The sequence below is a fragment of the Schistocerca nitens genome, chromosome 5 (assembly GCF_023898315.1).
Source record: "Schistocerca nitens isolate TAMUIC-IGC-003100 chromosome 5, iqSchNite1.1, whole genome shotgun sequence".
Classification (NCBI taxonomy): Eukaryota; Metazoa; Arthropoda; class Insecta; order Orthoptera; family Acrididae; genus Schistocerca; species Schistocerca nitens.
In genome coordinates, this window is record NC_064618.1 from 374,677,290 (window position 1) to 374,691,516 (window position 14,227).

The following is a 14,227-nucleotide window of genomic DNA, read 5'->3' on the forward strand; positions in this document are numbered from 1 at the left end:
TTTGCATTACCTTAGAAGCTTAAATTTTATGCACCAACAAGGGGCAATAGACGTGACATGAATCTGAATTTGATACGTTCACCTCTTCCTGAGAAATAGGAGTCTTAACAGACGGACAGACAGTAGGTCGGATTATAAAAGAAAGACAGAAGTACAACAAATTGATCCTATAAGGGTTCCGTTTTTACCGATGTGAACGGCAGTCGCATTAGCAAATATTTGTTAGAGTTATTTTAAGTTTGTAGTTGTTTAATTATAATATAACGAGCTTTAGCGCTGGTATTTTTGACGTGCGACTCGATAACGTTCTGACGAGCGTGACGTTGGTAAAGTATTGCGGGCAGCGTAATCCCGGTGTGCGATTTGCCCCGCGAGGCCGCGAGAACCGCTGAACGGCCCTGACAAACGGCCCAGGGCGGCCCAGCGTGCTCTTAATTAATGCCGGTAATTACGTGGCGAACACTAATTACAAGGGCCGCGGGCGGCGCATCTTCTGGGGCAGACGCCGAGCGCTGGGGGAGCCCTCTTGTGATCACAGACCTTCACTGCGCGCACAAGTTGCAGCCCTACACACTGAAACATCGTTTCTGGCCCAACTGCGCATAGGGCTACACGGTACAGAGTGAACATTAATAAAACCGACAAACTGCATTGCCGGATTCCTGACTGGAAATAGAAGAAAGAAAAGATCCTACGAACATGTGTCCGGAAATTGTGTTGCCACGGTAGATGGTGCTGACAAATGAAAGTCCTTCCGACCGTACTGTAAGCAGCAGAATGGTCCGGGATTCAAGTCGGAAACAAGCCGAGATGGTGTTTGTGTACGGCCAATCAGATGTAAATAGTCGAGAGGCGGCACGGCTATACGAAAACAAGTACCCTCACAGACACCAACCACATCAAACAACATTTCAAGCACTTTTTGTGGTTCAAATGGCTCTGAGCACTATGGGACTCAACTGCTGAGGTCATAAGTCCCCTAGAACTTAGAACTACTTAAACCTAACTAACCTAAGGACAACACACACATCCATGCCCGATGCAGGATTCGAACCTGCGACCGTAGCGGTCGCGCGGTTCCAGACTGTAGCGCCAGAACCGCTCGGCTACCAGCGGCCGGCAATTCACTAACAGATACTGCCTGTGCAATTTCTAGCATTGTATTTGGTTCTGATCGTATTATTCGCAAGTATTTCGTTTTATTGATGTACACTTCCAATCCTATTTCTGTTGCTGCTGCCACCAGTGCCCTATGTGTTTCCTTAGCTGCTATTTATTTTCTTGCAATAGTATCCACATCATCTGCATAGGCCACAATCTGCACCATTATATTGTATATTGTGCCTGTTGTGTTGATATGAACTGTCCTTACTACCTTCTCTAGCGCTTTGTTAAAAAGCATACATGAGAGTGCATCCCCTTGCCTCGTTCCACGGTTTGTTTCAAAACTCGGTGTTAAATTTCCTTTTATCCTTACTGTACATACTATTTTTCCATAGTCAAACATACGAAGCGTATTAAATGTTGTGGTACGACCGCTCGTTCACGGCTTCAATAAGCTTAGTTCATTTTATCGTGTCGTATGTTGCTTTAACCCCCCCTCCCCCCCCCCCTCCCGATATAATTTTTGGCCTATTTAGTGTACACATTTCAATAATGATTTTGACCTTTGTTATCGAGGCAATGCGCCCATAAATAATGATAAGTGCTGGTGAAATCGCTCAACAAAAGGTTGGGACAGGGTTTAACTGCCGACCGGAGTGGCCGTGCGGTTCTAGGCGCTACAGTCTGGAACCGGGCAACCGCTACGGTCGGAGGTTCGAATCCTGCCTCGGGCATGGATGTGTGTGATGGCCTTAGGTTGGTTAGGTTTAATTAGTTCTGAGTTCTAGGCGACTGATGACCTCAGACGTTAAATCGCATAGTGCACAGAGCCATTGGAACCAGCTAGGGTTTGACTTCATTTGCCATCATTAGTGTTGAGGAGGCAGCCACCCACCCGTTGCATTTCCTGGTTGCTGTTCTGATATTTCCAGGAAGTCACTCAGGCTGCAGGCAGGATATGGCTGTAGGAAAGTAATAAACAACACAGAATGGCACTGTGATTGAAACCACAGATTGATATATTTCCCTTTTTACCGAAAGCTCGGCGCTCTAGTTTCAGATGCGATACTTTGCAAAATACTGTAATGTTTCGATTAGTATTGGTGTTTTGTTCAAATTGGTTCAAATGGCTCAAAGCACTATGGGACTTAACATCTGAGGTCATCAGTCCCCTAGACTTAGAACTACTTAAACCTAACTAACTTAAGGACATCACACACATCCATGCCCGAGGAAGGATTCTAACCTGCGACCGTAGCAGCAGCGTGGTTCCAGACTGAAGCGCCTAGAACCGCTCGGCCACTGCGACCGGCTACGATCAGTAGAACCCCTTTCTTCGTGTTCCACTTGTTAGAGGAACTGGTTCAGAACACTATGTAGTAGAGACCGGCTCTTGTAGCTGTTCGTAGGTAATATGGCGAGGGGTTATTTACTCGTGCTCTGACGTGAATTGCCATGTTAGTGAACAAATCACCCAGAAGAAGAAGGCGAGCATTAAACTTGTTGAAACGCAATTTTAAGAGGAGCTCTCATTCGCATGACAGCCCAGAAAAATTCCAGGATGAGCCATTAAAATCTGCGTCACCGTGAAAGTGGCCAGCACAAAACGTCATATTATAATGAAGTTTACTGCATGATTGGATATGCAAATAATTACTATTTCAGAGGAACAATACACAATAGGCAGGACCGAGACCATCCAGGAAAGATTACACAGTAGGGTTTTTCCTTCAGATAACACATTTAAATGTTGCTGATTTGTGAGGAAGTCGCATTAGCTAGCATCTTCCTGCACATGTCGTAATTGAAAGTGACATGACGATGGGCTATGGAGATTGCAGCTGATCGTTCAGTGATAATGTTGCCCATGCCGGTCGTGATCCCACAACTGTCTTGCAATTATAGAACCGACGATTTTGCGATGACCATACTCAACGTTACGCAGGATGTTAACGAGATGGCAGTCCTAGGCAGGCTCAAATTAGCTACAGACTGAATTATGTATCCTTTCTATTTAAGCCGTAACCACGCAATAATTAAAATTTATTTATTTGCTATTCGTCCCTGGTGTTGCAAATTTAATGCCAGACAGTGCAGTTTATACCGAATCTTTGCACAGAGTTACGGTGGATAGCAGACAGAAAATGTAGTAAGAGCACCTTATGATTTTATCTCGGGAATGATGGTAAATAATAAGATATTTCTTGCTTCAAGCGACATAGGATATTTGTCCTGCGACAGGTTCTTTGGCCCACCATTGCTTGCTGGGATGTCGGGACGGTCCGTATAAGGTCAAGGCGGTAGGGCGTGAGCAGGACTGGAAATCGATGAATTTCAATCAGGCAGCCGCCTCGGGACGGGAGCTGCAACTTTAAAGGCTAATTAGCGACGCCTCGCGCTCACCGCGTGGCGCTGGAACCGGCTGGGCGCCGCCTGTGGCCGTGGCGCGTGCAACTGGAGGCTGCCGCTCCGGCAGGCGTAGCCGCGAGGCGGTAGCCGCGGTAGGGGCCGTGGGGTCCGAGCGCCAAGCTCGGGGCGTCTAGGGGAGGCACTTGCTGGGGCGCCGGAGCTTCCGTGCCAACATTTATTACTTATATTACTTAACTCGCTCGCACATGTGTACACTGATTTTCATACTGATGAATTCGATACAGGGGAAAGTTACAGGGTGTCCAGAAAAGGGCTCCCTGATTTCACAATTAAATATCTCGAAAACAAAGAGCGATAGAGGAATGCAGTAAACGGTATGTTTATTGTGAAAGCTGTAAGAAGTTTATACAGCAGTTACAAAAGCTGCTAACAGATGGCGCTGTACGCTGTACAGCTCATATCAGCGTACATAAGTGAAATAATCGTATGAAAACAATCTTTGCAAACAATTACATCACAATGTTTTCAAAATGTTCACCATTGGCACTACAGAGATGGCGCAAACGAAGAATGAATTTCGCCATCACATTTCGTAGTGTCTCAACCGAAATGGATTCACATGCCACAGAGATCGCCGATTCAATCTCGTCCAGCGTGGCGGGATGCTTCGGGTAGACTATGTCTTTCGCTGTGCCCCACAAAAAAATGTCACAGGGAGTCAAATCCGGCGAATATGGAGGCCAATCCATGCCTGCACCAGTAAATTTGGGATATTCCAAAGCAATGACTCGATTCCCGAAGTATTCCTCAAGAAAGCGAAACACTTGTTCGGTCCAATGTGGTCGGGCTCCATCTTGCATAAACCCGGTCGATCCTCTAACGCTTGCTGTGTGGCGACAAATTGTTCCAAAATTGCAACGTAACGTGCACCAGCGACCGTTTCTCGAATGAAAAAAGGGCCAATAATGCCTCTGCTGCATACTGCAGCCCACACAGTAACTTTAGGAGAATACAGGGGTTTCGCTTCACACCAATATTGCTTTTCGGAACCCCAAAATCGCCAGTTCTGCTTATTCACGTATCCATTCAGGTGGAAGTGTGCTTCATCTGTAAACCAGATGCAGCCAACATCAAATCCTTCACTATCAATCATTGTGAGCAACTGATTAGCAGAGGGAACCCTTTGTTGCACAGCTCGTACGGGTATGGCCTGGTGCGTTTGAACTTTGAATGGAAACATGTGTAGGCTCTTTCTCAGTATTTTCTGCGTGCTGGAACGCTTCAAACCAGTCTCAGATGCTATTCTACGGACGGATGACATTGGATTTCGCTGAATAATTCCAGAAACTGCGACGATATTTTCAGGCGTAACTGCGGTTTGCTTGCGGCCAACATGCCCCACTAGATCATGGGTTACGCTGCCTGTTCGTTGACATTTTGCAAAGAGCGTACGAATGGTTTTCGCATCGGGTCCTTTTGGAACATTAAATCGTGCTTGAAAAATTCGCCTTGTTGCCGTAGGACTCTCTTCTAACCTGTGGTACTCTAGCACCAGAAAAAAGCGTTGTTCAATGGAGTACATGGTTTTAATCTCTTCCTTCGGTACGCTAACCTCCTTTCACGTTTCAGTAGTGGAACTGATCGCTCTGGGCTTCGGATCACTATTTATACTAGGTATTACGTATGGCGATTACAGCGCCATCTGTTAGCAGCTTTTGTAACTCTTATTTCAAACTGCTGTATAAACTTCTTACAGCTTTGACAATAAACATACCGTTTACTGCATTCCTCTCTCGATCTTGTTTTCGAGATATTTAATTTTTAAATCAGGGAGTCCTTTTCTGGACACCCTGTATCTATACTGTACTGCCTACTAATCTGTATTACTGTTATAAAATTCATACCTGTTTTACTGATCCATATTTGGTGCCGTCAGCGTAGCTACGTTCTTCTTGGAGCCGTATTGTCAGCTGGGAACTCTGCTGAGGAACAGATCGTCTGCGCAAAGTGTTGATTTGGTTGTTTCTTTAATCTAACATTTTGTGTGCGTAGCGAAGAGAATTTCTGTTGCACCGTATGTAGCAACAATTGTTTTATTTATAGGTGGACACAGATTAAATAACCAAATGAAACTATACGGTTCCAGAGAGTCTCAACCATTCTATCACTATCGCTTGAGCCTTGTCCCGAAGTCACGCAGTGTCAGCCATCGTTAATCGGATTTGGGATTTTAATGGTTAAGGGGTGGCTGGATGCCCTTCCTGACGCTACCCTGTACCCCCCGGGACGGAGTTAGTGTGCCCCAACTGTCTGCGTCGAGTGTAATCCATTGAATAGTGCGAAAGTGTTCAGATGTCTGCGAGCCGTGTAACTGAGGCGGAACGTGGGGACCAGAACAGTATTCACCTAGCGAGATGTGGAAAACCGCCTAAAAACCACATCCAAGCTGGCCGGCACATAAACCTTCGTCGTTAATCCGCCGGACGGATTCGATCTGGGACCGGCGCGCCTACCCGAGTCCAGGAAGCAAAAATGGTTCAAATGGCTCTGAGCACTATGAGACTTAACTTCTGAGGTCACAGTCCCCTAGAACTTAGAACTACTTAAAGCTAACTAACCTAAGGACATCACACACATCGATGCCCGTGGCAGGATTCGAACCTGCGACAGTAGCAGTCGCGCGGTTCCTGACTGTAGCACCTAGAACCGCTCGGCCACCCCGGCCGGCCCCAGGAAGCAGCGCGTTAGCGCTCTCGGCTACCCTGGCGGGTCCAGAGAGTCTCAAAGCTTCTATGATCGAAATACACAGACGGAAAAGAAGAATGAAAATTTGTACCAAGGCCTCGACTCTAAGCCGGGTCTCCTCCACACTAGGCAGATGTGCTAACCACTACACCACCCTGCCACAGTTTGTTGCCAGAAACGCACGGATTACCCTAGCACAGGGGCGGGCAAACGTTGCACGCGGCTCATGAGCACACAGCGCTGCACGCGTGCTGCTCGCCTGCAATCGTCGAACGGAGCAGTGGCGACAGCCGGCAGGTTGCCGCAGTGCAGTTCGAGGCTAAGCTGCGGACGTTGAAGCGAAGCGACCACTACGTAGTGAATTTCAGTAACCGGAAAATGCAGAGTGAATCAAGGAAACGGAGAATTGGAGATTTGCTATCTTTTAAAAAGGAATGGGAGAATCATTTTTTCTCTGTGCAAAAACGTGAAAATTGGAAATTTATAATATGTGACAGTATTCTCGCTGGTCAGCGGAAGTTTGATATTGAACGCCATTATAATAAATTTCAGTATGTTGCCGTTCTTCGTGCAATAAAAGAGGAATTTCTCAAGCGATTTGGGGATATGTCTTACTTATCCCAAGGTTTTGAATAGTTCTCGAGACAATCTGCTGTTTCTGTAGATGATATTCATCCCAGTTTGCAAATGGAATTAATAGGTCTACAGCGTAATTCTCGTCTGAGAGACAGGTTCCTTTTGGCAAGACGTGTGATAGATTTTTATCACGACTTTCCACAGCAAGTTTCCTCGTCTCCATCGTGAAGCCGTGAAGATAATGTTAATGTTTGGCACGACATACGATTGTGAGAGATTTTTTTCTGTTATGAAAATTAATAAGTCTCGGTTAAGAGCAAACATCAGTAATGAAAATTTGCGTAACTGTTTGCGTTTGTCTGTATGTAGAAATTTTGTTCCAGACATTAAACGTATTGTAAACTCCACCTGTGATGAGACCTGAGTTTCTCCTGGCGTATACAACTTTCAAATAACTTCCGGGAATTCAGCCAGGTAACACTTTCAGCGACCGCCGATATTTCGGCGGGAGAACACCCCGCCATTTTCAAGGCAAACTGCAACGGACAGGCGGCGTGCATGCAAATTTAATACCTCGGTTCTGCGACAGAAGCAGGAAAGATAACACACACACTGAACACTAGTGCCACCAAAGATGACCAAAGTCAGAGCTATCGATAGTGAGACTATGAATTCACAGGTGAGGCAGCATTGACTCTGTTCCTCTGTTTTTTGACAAGGGAGAGAGCCGGATTCCAAACAGAGTTTAAACAGAAACCTCCATCCCTGTTAACGAGGTTGCTCGCTAGTTTAATCTCAACTGCCTCCTTAATGACACTGTCCCAATAGCTGGACGTGCATGCCAATATCTCGGTGTTATTATATAACATGGGGTGACCAGTATCCAAGCAATGTTCGGCAATAGCAGATCTATTTGGCTGCTGTAATCGTGTGTGCCGTTTATGCTCAGTACATCTGTCCTCCACGGTCCTGATAGTTTGACCAATATATGCCATACCGCAGCTACAGGGAATACGATACACACCTGCCTTACGCAATCCAAGATCATCCTTAACGGAACTCAAAAGTGCTCTAATTTTAGATGGAGGTCGGAAAACACATTTCACATCGTATTTCCGTAAAATACGACCGATCTTATTGGACGTGTTTCCTACGTAAGGCAAAAAGGCAGTAGACTTGGGTGTTGACTCAGAATTATCATCAATCACCCGATGTACAGTTGGTCGATAGCGCAACGCACGTTCAATCTGTCTATCACTATAACCATTTAGACGAAATGTAACTTCAAGATGGGACAGCTCAGCTGGCAAAGTCTCAGCGTCAGAAACGACATGTGCCCTGTGTACCAAGGTACGAAGTACCCCTTCACGCTGAGCCGAATGGTGACAACTATTAGCTTGTAAGTACAAATCGGTGTGAGTACGTTTCCTGTAGACTGCATGTCCCAATGATCCATCATCCTTCCTCCTAACCAACACGTCGAGAAAGGGAAGGCAACCATCCTCTTCCACCTCCATCGTAAAACGAATTTGGTACTGATTTAACTAATCTCTTTAGGCATGTGTTGACATCCACTTACTTTTTATTTAATGACCAGTATTACGAGCAGACAGATGGAGTTGCGATGGGTAGTCCGTTGTCTCCTGTGATCGCAAATTTATTTATGGAAGACTTCGAGGAACGTGCATTGGAGTCGGCGCCTTCAAAAACCCGCCTGTTTCTTTAGATACGTTGACGATACCTTCGTTGTTTGGCCTCACGGTAGGGAGAATTTGAATGTCTTTCTAGAACATCTGAACTCGATCCACCCGAACATTCGTTTTACGATGGAGGTGGAAGAGGATGGTTGCCTTCCCTTTCTCGACGTGTTGGTTAGGAGGAAGGATGATGGATCATTGGGACATGCAGTCTACAGGAAACGTACTCACACCGATTTGTACTTACAAGCTAATAGTTGTCACCATTCGGCTCAGCGTGAAGGGGTACTTCGTACCTTGGTACACAGGGCACATGTCGTTTCTGACGCTGAGACTTTGCCAGCTGAGCTGTCCCATCTTGAAGTTACATTTCGTCTAAATGGTTATAGTGATAGACAGATTGAACGTGCGTTGCGCTATCGACCAACTGTACATCGGGTGATTGATGATAATTCTGAGTCAACACCCAAGTCTACTGCCTTTTTGCCTTACGTAGGAAACACGTCCAATAAGATCGGTCGTATTTTACGGAAATACGATGTGAAATGTGTTTTCCGACCTCCATCTAAAATTAGAGCACTTTTGAGTTCCGTTAAGGATGATCTTGGATTGCGTAAGGCAGGTGTGTATCGTATTCCCTGTAGCTGCGGTATGGCATATATTGGTCAAACTATCAGGACCGTGGAGGACAGATGTACTGAGCATAAACGGCACACACGATTACAGCAGCCAAATAGATCTGCTATTGCCGAACATTGCTTGGATACTGGTCACCCCATGTTATATAATAACACCGAGATATTGGCATGCACGTCCAGCTATTGGGACAGTGTCATTAAGGAGGCAGTTGAGATTAAACTAGCGAGCAACCTCGTTAACAGGGATGGAGGTTTCTGTTTAAACTCTGTTTGGAATCCGGCTCTCTCCCTTGTCAAAAAACAGAGGAACAGAGTCAATGCTGCCTCACCTGTGAATTCATAGTCTCACTATCGATAGCTCTGACTTTGGTCATCTTTGGTGGCACTAGTGTTCAGTGTGTGTGTTATCTTTCCTGCTTCTGTCGCAGAACCGAGGTATTAAATTTGCATGCACGCCGCCTGTCCGTTGCAGTTTGCCTTGAAAATGGCGGGGTGTTCTCCCGCCGAAATATCGGCGGTCGCTGAAAGTGTTACCTGGCTGAATTCCCGGAAGTAATTTGAAAGATCCACCTGTGATAATTAAATAAAATGCATCGTAGGTAATAGGTACTCTTTCAAACGATGATTACTTTCAAGCACTGCTACTACCCTTATTCCTTCATTCAATAAAGCAGGCCAGGAAACAAAACGCATTACAGAGGAAGAAGCGGAGAGACGGTGTGGTGGGGAGGGGAGAGAAGCGGGTGGCCAGCTTGCCCCTGTGTGCACGTAGAACGCCTGTTAACTGCACACGTGCATGTGCACCGCACACGTGCAGAATTCCTGCCCGCCCCTGCCCTAGCACGTCTCGCTCCTCAGTCCAAATTTTCTTTCACATCATAGTCCATTTTGTATTCCCCCTAAACTGGAACAGCATTGCAGAAGCTCTGTGTCAGGATGGCGTGGTGGATGGCACATATAGCTAGTGAGCTGGAGTCCTGTTTTCGACTCCTGGCCTTGCTTCAAATATTCAATCGTCGCTTCAGTCTACATACATACATTATATGTTTCGTGGTCGAGCGGTTCTAGGCGCTTCAGTCCGGAACCGCGTAGCTGTTACAGTCGCAGGTTCGAATCCTGCCTCGGGCATGGATGTGTGTGATGTTCTGAGGTTAGTTAGGTTTAAGTAGTTCTAAGTTTAGGGGACTGACGACCTCAGATGTAAAGTCGCATAGTGCTTAGAGCCAACCGAACCATCATATGTTTGGTTCGTTTCCAGGAAACTAACAGAGAGGAAATCGTGATGCTGCCTGAGATGTTCCGCTATAAGCTTCCCATATAGTACCGGTGCAATCTTAGAAACCTACTCGTATAGTATGCTTTAAAAAATGAATTTGGTATTATTAGTGTAACATAAAGTTTAGAAATAATCACTGCGTCACCTCGCTCGGCGTTTTGAAGGGAACAAACTACAAGTAATATAGCAGTGAAAAATACACACTTTATGTAACTGAAGTGATCAGCTGCAGGAAATAACCAAAAGTAAAAAAAATCTGGGTTTGCCTTGTATATCCTCTACGAGGGCATGCTGAACGCTAATGCCTCGAAGTTTTTTTATGAGCAAACTCTTAAGACTTTTTAAATAAAACATGCATTGAGCCGTGTGTGGCTCGTGTTCATGCTCTTTATTGTTTGTCATTTTCTCTTACGGTACTGCCGCCTCGTTTTCTTATTCCATTGACTGGCGTCACTAACTTCCTGCCTTACTTGCCGTGAGTGGCAGCAGCAGCGTTTATCAATAAGTGCACTGTCGTACCATCTCTGGGGCGACCGATAGTATTTCCGGGTCGTCGTGTATCTGGGGGCAGTTGGGACGCAGCAGCAGTGAAGCTGGGGACGGAGCGCCAGTGAGGCACGGACAGCCAGTGCTCGCCAACCGCTGGCCACACTCTTGAACTGTCCGACGGAAGGAGACTGGAGCGGGAACGACCGTTGGTTGGTCGTTCGGTCGGTCGTCTCATCGGCCGACGAGTATTTCGTACTTCGACCATTTCCAGGTCTAGGCAGTCGGTCGGTTAGGCGAGAGCAGCGAGGAAGTCTCCGTGGTGCGTGGTCAGGCTGGAACCGCTGGACGCGTGCATGTACGGTTGGAGTTGTGAGGCGCCTCTTGCCAGGGTTACGAAGTTAGTCGCCCACCGATCCTGGACACTAAAGTTGAGTGCTCACTTAACCTACTATCGAGCCTCAACTGCTAAAACATCTCTTCGTTTGATCCTCGTTGTCGCTTTCTGGGAGATTCCTGCGAGCAACAACATTAATGCATTGAAGTCGGCTAGAATTGCAGCTGTCTTTCTGTGTGGTGTTTAATTTAATTTAATTCATTACTTTATAAATGAAGTGTACCAGCGGTATCTTCTGACTTGTGGCCGTTGTCGTTCCGGTGACCTGCCCTGGTCACTGACATAGTTTTTGGCAGTGTATTTTTCTCGTCGTGTTGATGCTGTCGAGCACGGCGTGTAGTTCGACAGCTGAGGTGTTGTTGGTAGTTTAGGGCATTTATTCTGACTTGGCTGGATTGGGCACCAGTATCCAGAACATTGTGCTATTGACATCTTGTTGTCGTTTTGCTGGTCGGGTGGAGCAGAACTGATCTTGTTGGTTGGTTTGTCGGCTGGCTTTCGGTTGGGTTACCTTCCGATTAAGAGGTTGTCGGTCTGGCTGCCTGCTTCACCGATCCTTGGAACCTTCTGAGCGCCGCTCCTTGTGTTTTACATAGTGATTTCCTTTTTAGTCTGAAGTACCCTGTGTGGCCTTCAGCCGAGTTTTAGCTTATTAAAATTGCAAGGCTTTTCTTCTTATACCCTAATCTGTAAAATAAAAAAAAAATGTTACTTGTTTGGTATGTGGCCTTCGGCCGAGGTTCAGCCTTTCAAAATTAAAACTGAAAATTCCTTGTGCCTAGGCCTTAAGCCGTAAATTGGTTTCAAGTTGGTATGTGGCCTTCAGCCGAGTTTTCAGCCTTTTCAAATCAAAAGTTGAGAAATTTTGTCTAGGCTTTAAGATGTAAGAAATATTTTCTATTTTTTATGTGGCCTTCAGCCGAGTTTTCCAGCTTAAATAAAAAATTGGAAATTTCTTTGTCTGGGCTTTAAGGGGAGGTTTACTATCTTTTTTGTTAAAAAACTAGTTTTTAAAAAAAATGCATTTTTGGATACATAACAGTGTTTAGAATCCACCCCTGAAACAGTTTTTCCGAATACGGAACGGAAATGTTTGTTATTCGCGGTTGAACAAAAAAATGCACCTGCCTGAAATCGACCTTTTTCACGCACCTGTTTTTTTCTTTCGCAGGACGAGTTATTGTACCGATGCTTGGGAGGAAACACGCAAAATTCAAATGAAAGTTTGAACGCGTATGTTTGGAAGTTAGTTCCCAAGCATTTGCATTCTGGTGCGAAGACTGTGGAGATTGCGACTTTCCTGGCAGTGAGCAGCTTCAATGAAGGGTATTCAGCAATTCTGATAACAATGACAACGATCGAAGTCACCCTGGGACTCTATTCGACGCAGTTCGTCAGGTATTCGGACGACCACCGGATTCCAGAGGTCGAAAACCGCTTGTCACCGGCCGTACGAGCGGCTCTGGAGCAGCGCAGAATGGCCCAGATCGAGCAGAGCGCCCTCTATGAGGAAGAGGAAGGACTAGTTTATGGACCCGGAATAGCAGATTGAACTTAAGTTCCATAATATTGCATTTATATGTAGTCAAAACTTCAAACGCGTTTTTCTCGAAATGACTTTGTTCGTTTTATCGCGCGGTGTGGTAACTTTCAATCTACTGAACCGATTGGCATGATTCTTTGTTTCAGACGAAGCTAACTAAGTTGTATTGGAGTTGTACCACTTTTATTCCGATCCATCAACTATAAATATTTTTAATCAAAATATCCACGGGTGTACTGCCGGTCTACAGTGTCCAACGGGCACAATATTTCGGCGATCATACATGTCGCCATCATCAGGTGAACTGACGGACTGAGCTCCTGTGAACGTGCCGGGACGGAGATCCGTACACTATGGCTGCTCAGGTGGAACTGGGTTCGGTCGCGGCGGCGGCGGATTTAAATACCCTCCGCCCGCGGCGCGCTCACTCCGCCGTCCGCGCCCCGCGCCACGGTCGCGCGGTGGAACAGATTGCGACGGCGTCTGAGATGACGTCGGTGTGATGGCTCCGTCCGCCGTGGTCGTCACAACTATACATTTGCTCGATTTACTCTTGATTAACCCAATCGCTGGTTCCCAAGCCTTGCTAAGATTATAGCCACAGTCACGATTTATGAGGTCGTCATTGGTGCGAATTTCGATGGCCTCTCTAACAACGCTGTCCCAGTATCTCGACGTCTGTACCAGAATCCTCGTGCGTTCATACTCCATAGCGTGATTTTCCGACAAACAATGTTCAGCGACCGCCGACTTGCTCGGATACATCAGTCGAGTGTGCCTCTGGTGTTCACGGCATCGATCCTCGACGGTACGCATCGTCTGACCAATATACGACTTGCCACATTGACACGGAATCTGGTACACGCCGGCCTTCCTCAAACCGAGGTCATCTTTGGCGCTCCCCACCAGTGCACGAGTTTTATTCGGAGGACAAAACACCGTTCCGACCCGGTGTTTCTTCAAAAAAACGAGGGAGGAGGTAGGCACTGCGTTTATCCCATATACAGGCGCTCTCTCGGGAAAGATCGCCCGCATTTTGAAGAAACACCGGGTCGGAACGGTGTTTTGTCCTCCGAATAAAACTCGTGCACTGGTGGGGAGCGCCAAAGATGACCTCGGTTTGAGGAAGGCCGGCGTGTACCAGATTCCGTGTCAATGTGGCAAGTCGTATATTGGTCAGACGATGCGTACCGTCGAGGATCGATGCCGTGAACACCAGAGGCACACTCGAATGATGTATCCGAGCAAGTCGGCGGTCGCTGAACATTGTTTGTCGGAAAATCGCGCTATGGAGTATGAACGCACGAGGATTCTGGTACAGACGTCGAGATACTGGGACAGCGTTGTTAGAGAGGCCATCGAAATTCGCACCAATGACGACCTCATAAATCGTGA